This window comes from Nomascus leucogenys, chromosome 18, assembly GCF_006542625.1.
Source record: "Nomascus leucogenys isolate Asia chromosome 18, Asia_NLE_v1, whole genome shotgun sequence".
In the NCBI taxonomy this organism is placed as follows: Eukaryota; Metazoa; Chordata; class Mammalia; order Primates; family Hylobatidae; genus Nomascus; species Nomascus leucogenys.
The window spans coordinates 51,580,085-51,591,963 of record NC_044398.1 but is presented as its reverse complement, the minus strand read 5'-3'; the positions used below and the strand labels follow the sequence as shown (position 1 = coordinate 51,591,963).

Sequence of the window (11,879 nt, the reverse complement as noted above, 5' to 3'; positions counted from 1 at the left end):
GAGGGCAAACCACGTATTGAGCTAATGAGCTCACCGTGATTAGAATTCGATCAAACATAATAGCAGAACATAAGCAAATTTTATCTGAATTCTGTAATTAATATACATGCTGCAAGCATGGCAGCCTACTCCAAACCAGAAAGAATAGTTTTGTGCAAATAGTGAGTCTTTCTGTGTTTGAATTCCCACCACTTAAGGCGAACTCAATATGCATTCTAATGACCTACAATTATGAAATTAAAAAAGAAAAATGCTAACGGATGCCAGAGTGAACATCAGGGAAAGATCCATTCTCCTTTAACTTTTTACAAATGAGTGTAAACTATAAATTAGAAACACAAATAATCATGAGTGACTCTAACATTCAAATGAAGTAAACGAATTGTGTAGGAGATTAACCCTGTAACTTTTTTTTCTTCTTTTTAAATTTCTTGACCAGCTCTTAGATGATGGTGATGTTTAGCTCCCTGTTCTTGGCAGCCTGGTAAAAGAATGGCATGTAGGGGCTGCTGCCCAAGCCTGGGTATTCCTGGGGGTCCTGCATCTCAGGAAGCAGCTGCATGAGCTGCTGTGCAGTGGGGTTGTCATGGGGACAACCCCACCCCCCCAGCCTCTCCTGGTGCAGTTTCCAGGCTGTCAGCTCACCTCACAAAAATCTTTGGAGAGAGTGGGGTGGGGATCTGAACATAGTTCGAGCCTCCCCTGCTCCTGCCTGCCCACCCCACCTGAGGGCTCTACTCACCACCCTGCTTGTCAGCAGCCCCAAGCTCCTGAGGGGCTGGGGCCCTTGGAGCAGGATCATTAGCAGGGTTCTGGGCAGTGGCCAGGAATTTGCCATGCCCCTCGTTGTGATCACCTGCAAGCCGCAACACCAGCTCCTGCAGCTCCAGCAGTTTCACCTGAAGGGAGGGGTGCTCAGCTGCCACGCTGGTGCCAGTGCCCCCGCCCATGCTCACGCCCACCCCCCACCCCCGCAGAGATGCTGCACACCCTACCTTCATCTCCTCTTTGTCCTGGGCCAGCCTGATGATGTCCTCCTCCTGGTGCTGCGTCTTTGGCGCTGCCCTCTGGCTCTCATACGTTGTGATGTACTTTCCTGGGGGAGGACAGGGCTCAGATGCTGGGGCCCCTCCGAAAGCCCTGCAGCTCCCCCTGCCTTCCCTGGCCTCTCACTCACTGATGGTGTCTGTCTCTCCTGAGAAGTGGATGGATCGAAGCTCTAGTTTCTCCTCCCGGTCCTTCAGGTCCACCTTCTCCTTCAGGAGGTCCATAAAGCCGCTCTGGACCCAAAATAATGGGGTCATATCTTGAGAGCAACCTGCCCTGCCCTGCTCTGCCCCCAACCTTCTTGGCCCATGCCAGGACTCACTCACCTGCAACTTCTCCATGGGCTCCTGCAGGGCCCGATGGATCTACCCACACACAGACTCACCCCCAGTCCCTGGGGCTGGTTCCACTGCCTCTGGCTCCTTCTGGGCCAAGGCCACCCGGGTGAGTCAGGCGCTGGCACCACACCCTTTGCTCCTTCAGCTGCCCACATAGCCATGCCTGCTCCTCCTGGGCACTGGCTCTAGCGGAGTTGAAAAATGCCACCTGAAGGCAAGAGGTGAGTATTCCTATAGGGGCATATACAGAACAAATGGGGCAGGGAGGTAGGGCACAGACCCTTCCCTTGGGGCCTCAGAGAGTGCACCTGTTGGTGAAATGCACAGGTGAAATAATGTCTGACCACTGGGCTCCTGAAAGGGGTGAGGGTCCACAGAAATCAGAAGGCGGGGAAACCAAGAGCATAAGGGGGTCTGGGAGGGACCACAGAGGAAGGTGGCAAAGCGGGGGCAGGGGGAATCAGGCTCACCATTACCTCCCTGCTCTCCAGGTCCTCCGGGATGCTCGGTATGGGCCAAGGTGCCTCCTCTTCCTCGTTGTCCAGATGTTCTCCTCCATCTCCTGTGGGGGGTGGCCAGAGGGGTCCTCAGACAACCCAACAAGGGAGGTACCACAGGCCCATCTCTGCCTTCACCCTCCCTGTGTAACCCTGAGCCAGCCCCTCCCAAGAGGGGAATGAGCTGCTGTTCTTTATTTTTACTTTCAAGAACCAAGATCTTGCTATGTTGCCCAGGCACAGTCCCACTACCAGTCAGTGCGGGAGTTCTGACCTGCTCCCTTTCTGACCTGGGCCAGTTCACCCATCCTTAGGCAACCTGGTGGCCCCCCAGCCCCAGGAGGTCACCATATTGATATCAAACTTAGTGCAGACACCCTGTCAGCATAATGACCAGCTGTTCTAAAGGTCTCTTCCAACTCCTCGATCCTATGCTGCTAACAGTCCCCCTTTCCTTCTGGGGCTCTCTCTTCCTCCTCTGAGAGATCTCCTGTACCTTGCCTAGGGAGCGCCATGAGGCTCAACTGGGCCTGTAGCTGCTGGTTCTGCTGGCTGGTACCTTCCAGGCGCTCCTAAGGGGCCAGGAAAGAGAGTGAGAAGGCACGGAGGTTGCCAGGTCATCCCCCTCAAGGCCCCGTCCTCAGCAATTCCCTCCCCTGGGTCTCCTGCAACTTTTGGTGGGCCATCTCAGCCACCGCTTTGCCACAAGCTTCCTGCTGCTGCAGCTGGTCTATGAGCTGGGTCTGCAGCAGTAACTGCCTGTGCTGCGCCTCCTTCTCAGAGGTCAGCTGCTGATAGGCAGCCACGTACTGCTGCAGGTGACCCAGGGACTGGTCTCCCTGCTGCTGCAGACTCTGAGCCTCTTGGCTTTTCAGCTCCACCTGCAGAAGCTGGGCATGAGGGCACGTGGTGGCTGGCTTCCAGATTCTGGGCCCATTAATAGGGTATTGAGGGCACTGTGGGGCTCTGTTGCCCACCCAGGCCCCTGGTCCCTTGCTCCAGGCCTAAGTGACTGCCTCCCTTTCCTATAACCCCATGCCTCCTTCCCCAGCCTCAAATCTTACACTCTTCTTCTCACCATTTAAACTGTAGGCCACAGGCTGGTGGAAAAGCAGAGGGAGCCAACCACCATCTGCTAAGTGTGCTATATGACTAATACTTTCCATGTATTATCTCATTTAATCCTCAGCACCTCTGCAAGGAAAATGCTAAGTTCCTTTTGAAGTTAAAGGAACAGAGACTTAGAGATGCAAAGTGGTTGAACGGTGACCAGTGGAATTGAGGCTGGAATCTACTTTGAATCTAAGGAGGCTTTTTTGTTTTTGTTTTGTTTTGTTTCGTTTTGAGACAGAGTGTCACTCTGTGGCCCAGACTAGAGTGCAGTGGTGCAATGTCAGCTCACTGCAACCTCCACCTCCCGGGCTCAAGTGATTCTCATGCCTCAACCTCCTGTGTAGCTGGGATTACAGGCATGTGCCACCATGCCCAGCTAGTGTGTGTGTGTGTGTGTGTGTGTGTGTGTGTGTGATATTAGTAGAGATGAGGTTTCGCCATGTTGTCCAGACTGGTCTCAAACTCCAGACCCCAAGTGATTCTCCTGCCTCAGCCTCCCAAAGTGCTGGGATTATAGGCATGAGCCACCACGCCTGGCATAAGGAGCCTCTTATACCACGACTCTTCCCCTGTGATTGGGGGGCTCCATGCCTGTAGCTGGGATGATGATGTCCACACCTGGGAGGAGCCCAGGGCTACCCATCTCTAAAAGTCAGAGAGCAGGAAGCAAGAAACAGTGACAGGACTGCCCTGGAGGGAGCTGGGGTCACCTGCCCCCAGGCTGGAGCTGCTTTTGGCCTTGCACCTCCCCTCCCCAGAGGCTGGTGCTCACTTCCCAGCCCTTCTTGGATGGGCAGAGGTTACGGTCTCCTTCAGCTTGCCCAGCTTCTCCTGCAGCTCCTTTACTTGCTGCTCCAACTGCAGTGCACTCTTATTCTCATTGTTCTGAACAGAGAGAAGCAATCAGCGGCCACCCACTGCAGCTGGAGACCCCAGAACTTGGTGTCTGCCTCCCATGGCACCAGGAAGGGTGGAGGCAGGTCAGAAAAATCATCCCCTCTCTCCCACAGCCATCAGAGCAGGGCTCTGGCTCACAGGTGCCTTTAGAAGTACCATTTCACTTGAGGGCTACACTGCCCCATTTTACTGGTGGGGAATCAAAGGCCTGGAGGGCAAGGGAGGAGGGCAGGCTCACCAGGCGGGGCAACGCACCAGCTCCTCTAAGCCGCTCTGTGGCCCAGCCAGCTGCTAGTTGAGCTCGTGGTTCTGAGAGAGCGCGCGGTTGATGGTGGCACGGTTCTGCAGGGTCTGCATGCGCGTCTCTGCCTGCTTCTCCCAGAGCTTGGCTTTCCGCCCCAGCTCCAGCAGCCTGTCCTCCTGCTCCGCAGCCTCTCCTCCCGCTCCCGCAGCCTCTCCTGCTCCCGTAGCTTCTCCTCCAGCTCCTGCAGCCTCTCCTGCTGCCCGCAGCATCTACTGTTCCAGCAGCCTCTCCTCCTGCTCCCAGTTCAGGTGATTCAAGCCTTGATTGTTTTGCACCTGAGCTTGGAGCTGTCCTGCCAGACTCTCCATCTCCTTCCTCAGGGGCTCGGCCTCAGCTTGTAGCTGCTGTTCCACCTCAGAGGGCCCTGCTGGGGGCTCCGGGGGCAGGGGTTCAGCTGAGAAAGGAAGCAGACAACAAGGGCCTCTGGGTTAACAAAACAAAACAACAAATAAAAGCCCTTCTCTTGGTGCACAGCTCCTCTCAGGCTCCCCAAACTTGGCCTCACTGCTAAGGATTCCTCTCTGTCAGATGGTAGCCAATCTTCCAAGCCACATTCAGATAGAGAGCACTGTGGATGGCTGACAATGAGCACTCCTCCCTCTTTGTTGATGGGGACACTGAGGTTCATGGAGATTACAAGACTTGCCATCTCCTGGCACAGACCTCTTTCCCTCTGCCTCAAAGCCCTTCCATCTACCCACCTCCCTGGGGCATTCTAAGCCACCCCCACAGTCCTCTGATGCCAGTCCTGCTCCCAGGCCATGGCAGCCCCATCTTACCCATCTAGTTTTTAAGTTCAGCCAAGCTCCTCTCCAGCTCCTGTAGCCAATGCGTGTCATGCTTCTTCTCCTTCCATGTGTGAACCTGCCCAAAGCACGGGGTTTCAAAAGGGCCCTGGAGAGAGGGGCTGGTGGCTGGACAGGCTACCATCTCCCTCTCTGCCTCCACCTCCACAAAGCCTAGACCCATGACCACCTCTGGCTGTACTATTCCCATTTTACAGATGCCTAGAAAGATCCAGTGACCTATCTAAGGTGGGGGGCTTAAGGGTCAGGTGTCACCTCCTCTGACATTTTCCACACCCTCTGCTGTCACCGGGCCCTCTCTCCTTTTAGATTTTGAGCATATTCATCTCCCTCTAGCTGGTCTTAAGTGATTCCATCGTCTGCAAGAATGGGCACAGAAGTTACGAAGGGCTGTCACTGGTCCTCACCTGCTCCTGGCCACCTGGGGTCATCTTCCTTCCACATCCCTCCCTCTACAAAGCCTCACCTGTGTCACATGTGCTTCCAGCTGTGTCCGAGCCTTTATGGACTGCTGTAACTGCCACTCAAGGACTGCTTCACAGCGGCTGGAGGACTGGATGGTAAAGAGTGAGAAGTTTCGATCTGGGGAGCTGGGGCTGTTCCACACAGTGCCCCTTAAAAGGGCTGGGGCTAGGCTCAATATACCATTCGGTCAGTAAAGGTCAAGGCATTTCTAAGCCTGTGGTCTGGTTTTTAAAAGAACTCAGTAAAGTTGGAAGGGACAGGGAAAAAGATCGAATTTACAGCTGGCTATCAGAGGCCCAGAGAGATCAGATACTATTGCTATTGTTATTACTGTTATTACTACCACTGTTTGAACCTTTATCGAGTGCTTCACCAGGTACCATGCTAACGATCCCATTGAATCCTCATAACCACCATATGAGACAGTTACTATGATTACCTCTATTATTAGTATTAGAGTTAGTATTAGAGTATTAGAGTTTCTATTATTAGTATTAGAGGTTAAGTGCTTGCCTAAGATCACTTAGACAGAGCTGGGATTTGAATACCCAGGTCTATCTTATTCTCTAAGCCCATTTTTCTTGCTGGGGGTGGGGGCACAGATAGGAAGGGGGAAATTAATCTTTTATTCACTTTTTGAAAGGATGATACATTTACATAGTCCAAAACTCAGAAGGTACAGATGGGAAGTATCTCCCAGCCACCCTGTTGCTCTCTGCTGAATTTTTTACAAATCCTTGCAGACATGTTTTATGTATATTATCATAGTATGTACATACACACACACACACACACACGCACACACACACGTTCCCCCTCTCTACACAAATGGTAACATACTAAAGGTACTCTATACCTTCACAGTACAAGTACGCAATCCCCCACCTGGGACTTGGTCAAGGCCACAGCCAGGTAACGACAGGATGGCACTTGGCCTCCAAACTCTGCATCCAGTGCTCACTCCCCACAGTGCCCCCCAACTAACCCACGGCAACTGACTCAGCCCCAGGCTGCCTCTAACAACCACACACAAAAGCAGCAAGAAATGGCCATGCTGCCTTCTGGGCATGACATTCCACCCTGCAGCAAAGAGGGCAGCAACAGAAGAGCCATGCTGCATGCTCCATGCTCTGGGGTCCCTCCAGGTGAGGCCTGGGCACCCCAGCTCCCCATTTACCCTTGGCACCAGAGGCCCCCAGACCCTTTCTTCAGGGCCCCAAAGGGAAACTGAAGCCCAGGATTGGCAGCATGGAATCAGGGGACCCCACTGGACTCTTAGCAATGACTCAGTGTTTTCATTGAGTTGACTGGTTGTTGTGGAGCTTGAGTCAGGGGCTACTGCTAGTTCTTGGTACTGGCTCTGAGGCACATGCAGAGAGGAGGAATTGGAGGAGGATTGCGGGGAGAGGTAGAGAGAACAATCATTAGGGCTGGGGTGTGTGTGAGCTGTCTCAGTTGGCAGAGGGGCACCCAGCCCCCACTGTGGGTTGGGGGCTGGCCTACAGGGTCACTGCACCTTGGCCCAGGGCCTCTTACCTCCGGATCCTTCAGGGTAGCAGATGATGCAGGGGTAATAAAAATAAGAAATTCAAATAAACAAAAACTTACATGGGAAAAAGTTATGGCTATAGAAAAAGTATAAAAACAGCAAGGGGCTGGGCACAGTGGCTCATGCATGTAATCCCAGCACTTTGGGAGGCTGAGGCAGGTGAATCACTTGAGGCCAGGAGTTTGAGACCAGCCTGGGCAACATGGCGAAACCTCATCTCCAGTAAAAATACAAAAAAATTAGCCAGGCATGATGGTGCATGTCTGTAATCTGAACTACTGGGGAGGCTGAGGCACGAGCATCACTTAAACCTGGGAGGCAGAGGCTGCAGGGAGCCAAAATCGCACCACTCACTCCAGGAGAGAGAGCGAGACTCTATCTCAAAAACAAAAACGAAACCAAAAACAAAATAGCAAGAAGGAAATATGGGGATCTGGGCTTTTGTTTCCAGAACAGAAAGACCTGGGCTGGGCACGGCTGCAGGATTCCCCTAGGCCTGTGCTCCCCAACGTATCATTCAGTGTCTCTTCTGAGCCAGCAAGGTGAGTCACAGCACCTGGACAGACCTGACCGACTGGGGGTAACAGGTGTGATGACTGAACAACTCTCTAACAGCAGCCAAGGGAGCTCTGTCAGTCCCGCTCCCCATGCCCATCTCCAGCATGATCTGCCTCCATTCGTGCCTTGCTCCTTCGGCTTGGCAGAAATCTCCCAGGCAAGTTAGATATGGAGGAAATGCCAAATCACAGCCAGAGGAGGTCGTCTCCAAGCCCATGTGTCCCTATGCCCTGCCTCCCACCAGACTCTTTGTGCTCCTGAAAGGTGCTCTATGAGTTCATAATGATGGCCATGACCTCACCGCTCCCGCTGCCTCCCCCACTCCCCATATGGATGAATGTTACCCACCTTTAATCTTCCAGCCAACCTCAAATGTCACCTCCTCCACCCTTGAGTCCATTCAGAACCAACCTCCCACTGAGCTGAGCATTTGGAATGTTCCAAGCTTCTTTCTTGCCTCCTTCAGAGGAGTCTGCCTTCCTCAGTCTGCACCCTACCTTGTTCAGCTATTCTCTCCACTGTTTATTTAGCAAAGTGCCTTTGTTGTCAAAAGCCCAATAAATATGCTAAGTGTCCATTTGATTTTCAAGAGATTAGGGTCTTAGTCACTCATCTGTTTGGTTAACCTCACATCATTTACAGTTGGTTCTCTGAAAAAATAGCTTCAACCCTTCCAGCTATAATGTGAACTTATTTTATCTTAACCCTATGTTCCCTACTCTTAAACCAAAGTGAATTAATCCAAAATAAGCACAAACTTTTATATGGTCTACAGATCTTTGCCTTTAGGGCAAAACCTAAAGGTCGGTTTTGTTTTTGTTTTTTATTGTTTTTTTTCATCTCTCTTAGTCTGAGAGTACAACACTGGGCATTCAAAAGCCCAAGTCCCAGGCCAGGCACAATGGCTCATGCCTGTAATCCCAGCACTTGGGGAGGTGGGGACAGGTGGCTCACTTGAAGTCAAGAGTTCAAGACCAGCCTGGCCAACATGGAGAAACCCAGTCTCTACTAAAAATAGAAAGATTAGTCGGGCGTGGTGGCAGATGCCTGTAATCCCAGCTACTCAGGAGGCTAAGGCAAGAGAATCACTTGAATCCGGGAGGCAGAGGTTGAAGTAAGCTGAGATCACACCATGGCACTCCAGTCTGGGTGACAGAGTGAGACCCTGTCTCAACAACGACAACAACAAAAAGCCCCAGATCCCACATGCCTGCTCCGTACATTATTCCCAAATTACTTTTAAACTTTAAGGTATGTCTCACCTTCTCCAAGATGATAAAAGATGCAGGGAAGGAAAAAACTCAATTAATCAAGCAGGTGAAGAAGCAGAAATAAACAGGCTAAAGGTTAATGGCAGCAACATAAAATAAGCCAAAGTATCCCCAAAACCAGAGAAGCCTCAGGGGCATGCACAGCTGGAGAGAGCAAGGCAGAGAGGGGTCTCAGCACTGCTTCACCTTCCATTTGTCCAATGGGAGAGCACTCCCCCTTTGGAATGGTTAATTTTGGACACCAGCACCTTCAGAGTGTCCTGAATCTACAGGAGGCAAAAAGAGAAAAACAAGGGCAGGGGGAGAAAGACAGAAGTGGTTTAGAAAGAAGCAAGAAAGTCAGGGAAGAAGGAAAATGTGGGTTCAGGGAAGCGAAATGCTGAAGAAGAGCAGAGATCAAAACCATGGCCTGTGCCATTCTTCCAAATGGCCACCTGCTGCCTTGCCAGGGGCAGGAACAAATACATAGAAGAGTCTCCTGAGCAATGCAGCTCTTAATCCACTCACTGGACCCCTCTCCTCAGGCCCAGGACATGGGCGATGAATCTAGTAGAGCTCCAGACCACCACCTCCATTTAAAAAAACCAGACTTCTGAGTAAGGGTTCACTTGAGCAAAGGGGGCTCCAGCAAAAACACAAGTTTTAAAGACACTGATCTTATCTGGTATCATCTTACAGAGGAGAAAACTGAAGCCCAGGAGAAGAAGTGATTTTTCTGTGGTCACCCAGCAATCTTGTGGCAAGTTAGATCTTCTCTTAATTGTAGTGCCTGGGGCCCTTTCAGTGACTCCTAAAGGGACAGCCTGATGACAAGTGGCTGTTCTCATTGGCCTGGCTTCCCCTTGAGACTGGGAATGAGGAAAATCAAACAACAACAACCATTTCCTGGCTGTCCTGGGTGTTTACAGCAGGCCACGTACTAGGGATTAACATAAAAACAACAGCAATTACAAATCTCATTTAAACTTCACAAATGGAAGGCAAGCAACACCACTTCTATTTTACAGATGTGAAAAGAGAGGCCCAAAGAACTCAAGCAACTTGCCCTAAATCATATCCCTAGCAGATGGAGAGGCAGGATTCAATCCCAGAATTCTTAACCAGGACCTGGCAGTTCTTCCACAGTCTTAACAATTACCCTCTACTGCCCCTTGGGCCTCCTATCCCCAGGAGCCTGGCCAGCCAAGACTCACATCCCCAGGTGAGTGGCAACCACCAGAAGTGGTTGTCTCAGAGCTACTGTGATTTTTTTCGTTTTCCTCGTCACTCCTGCTGGAACACCAGGGCTGTTCCTCTGCTGATATTCTTTTAACTGTGGGAAAGAAGAGCAGTAATACTCATGAGAACTACAAGCTCCTACAGTCACATCCTCCTTTACAGTTTTACAAAATAATCTTATACACCATCTGATTTAATGTCACCGACAACTGTACAAGGTGTTGTCACAATCACTTAGTGACTATGAGGGACTGATATCATGGCTTAAAAAAAAAAAAAAAAGGCAATACTGGAACTTAAACTCAGTCTTCTGACTCCAAGCTCTGGGGTTTTGCCATGAACCAGCAGCTTCCAGGGACCAAAACCAGAGGCAGAGGCAGAAAAGTAAACATTAAGTAGGCAGGAACTGTACACTGTGTGGTTTAGAGCCGTATATCCTCACATGTCTGTTGGTGTTAAGAAGTGCATCAGTACCTCTCAAACTTTTATATCAACGTCTCCTCATGGTGGGAGGCAGCCTTTCTGTTAAATCTGGGAATGTATCAGAAAGAGAACAACCCAAGCCTCATTTCAGAGAGGTCTGGTATACTCTTGGAAACCTATGTGACTGTCATCCCTAAGTACATTAAAGTGTTTTTCTCTCTCAAGAGAATCAAGGGAAACTGATGCTTCAGAAAGATGTCCCACATTTATCCTGTGGCACTCAAAGTATCCCAGGTTGAGATGATATGAGGAAGATTCAAGCTGTCACGTTCAGTTTCTCAAGATCTGTTCCACAGAAGATGAGCCGATCTCACTCCAGAGACCACTGACTGAAGGGCAGTCTGGTCCTAGAACCATGGAGAATTAGAATATGAGGTGGAAAATTCAGGAAAAAATGTTAAAGTCTCTCTGGAGAGTAGAAGCCTGGGAGAAAACCAAACAAAACCCATTCTCCCATTGCCACCCAGAGATACCGTTAATGTTTTGAGCTCATGGGGGAAGTGTAGCCTTTTCACACTGTCAGTGTCTATGCTAAGGGAGTAAGGCAGCCTGATAACTCTTGCTCCCAGGTCCATAGTCACCATTCCCCTTCCAGCTGGAAATTTGTGCTGCAACCAGAGAAACCAGAAATGGGGTGAGAACGCTTAGGGGATGGGGTCATAAGATCAAAGGCTGGTCTTAGAGCAGTAATGACAGTTCCCAGGGGGATTGTGACATCACTACATTCCACTCCTCCTGGGGAGGGGGAGATCACATCAGCATGATGCATGAGTCACTGCTCCACGATGGGGGAGGGGGATGCAGGGCTGGAACCCAGGTCATTGGAGACACCAGCCCAAAGAGCCCAGAGAGGTCGGGCTTGGGGCAACACAAGGGGAGGCAGAGTCCACAGCAGGGACCCCTAGGAGTCACCAGCCGAAAGTCACCCAGAGTGACTGGTGAGGGCAGGGGCTTGGGCTGGGGGACCCAGGTCCTTGGAGATGTAAGCCCAAAGAACCCAGGGAGGTAGGGCTTGGGGCAGCAGCAGGTGAGGGCTGACTATGGGCCAGGGAGCCCCAGGAGTCACCCACCCAAAGTCACCCTGGGGTGACTGGTGAGGGCAGGGGCTGGGCTGCTTACTGAAGGGGCAGGGTTGACTGACAAGACTTTGGATTGGGGACCCCAGAGATGCTGGCGTTGGGGGCCCCAGCCCGGTGTGCCTCAGGAGTGGTATGGACTCTGATAATGGTCTTGCCATTGGAGGGCATTTGTGGCTGGGTTGGGGGGCCATGACCTGATTTATTTTACCTTTTTCTTGACCATGGCCAATTTACTGTCGAGTTTCTTCTGACAT

At 51.3% G+C, this 11,879-nt stretch overlaps 1 pseudogene; it reads right to left on the bottom strand.

The window, feature by feature from the left end:
* Positions 1-442: 442 nt before the first annotated feature.
* LOC100590426 lies at positions 443-11,879 on the bottom strand (annotated as a pseudogene).